The sequence below is a fragment of the Tenrec ecaudatus genome, chromosome 11, assembly GCF_050624435.1.
Source record: "Tenrec ecaudatus isolate mTenEca1 chromosome 11, mTenEca1.hap1, whole genome shotgun sequence".
Taxonomy (NCBI): domain Eukaryota; kingdom Metazoa; phylum Chordata; class Mammalia; order Afrosoricida; family Tenrecidae; genus Tenrec; species Tenrec ecaudatus.
This window is the reverse complement of record NC_134540.1, coordinates 133,423,527-133,424,370: the sequence shown is the minus strand read 5'-3', so window position 1 is coordinate 133,424,370 and position 844 is coordinate 133,423,527.

Below are 844 nucleotides of genomic sequence, written 5' to 3'. Positions count from 1 at the left end.
AACTTGAAGATTTATCAAAGTACAGGGTGGAGTGTAGCCTTCCAATTATGCCTCATGGTATCTCCTTGCGTGCGTAGCCTCCTACTACAGAGAGTTCTGGGAACCTCCTCCTCCCTCTCTGGCTTCAGCTTCCTGTTGCCTGACCCTGATGGCTGCAAGAACTCTCGAGATGTGCACACACAGCCATTACATCCCCAAGACTTTGCACCCACCAACCTGCGACATTCCTGCATTCAGCAACAGTGCATGTGGCTTCATGAGTCTGGAGAAGAACTTATGGACTAGTATTAGACTTAGGGACTTCAGTTGGACTGGGTTGAGATGTTTTCCTGATTCACAATTCCTTCTTCATATAAAGCTTTTTCTTCCACATATACGAATCTCACTGGATTTCTCTCTAGTGAACCTGGCCTTACACCATATGGTACCTAGGGAGTGGAATACTAGAGAAAAAAATCATGAAGGTGGAGAGAGAATGCTTGCATGACCTCTGCTTTCTGATAGTCTTTTCTCTTTGACTAGTTGGAGGTCAAATATAGTCATGTATTTTACTTGTTCTCTTCTGGGAAGGACATGGGAAGTGAAGGTTCTGATGCCAAGAAGTTGTATTTGGTATTTCCGTCTGAAATTTTGTAAAAATGAATGTGACAGGTGTAAATTTTGAGTTCAGGGGGCAAAAATACCCCTCGAACTTCTCTGAGGCCATGCTGGTTAGTCAAACTGGGTGACCAAAGGCCTGGTCCTTGCTTGGTGCCACCAGAGGCCTAAGACCATAATGCAAGTGAATGGGATAGTTTAGCTCAGAAAGGATTCACTTGGAATGTTTTCAGAATGTGTTTAGTAT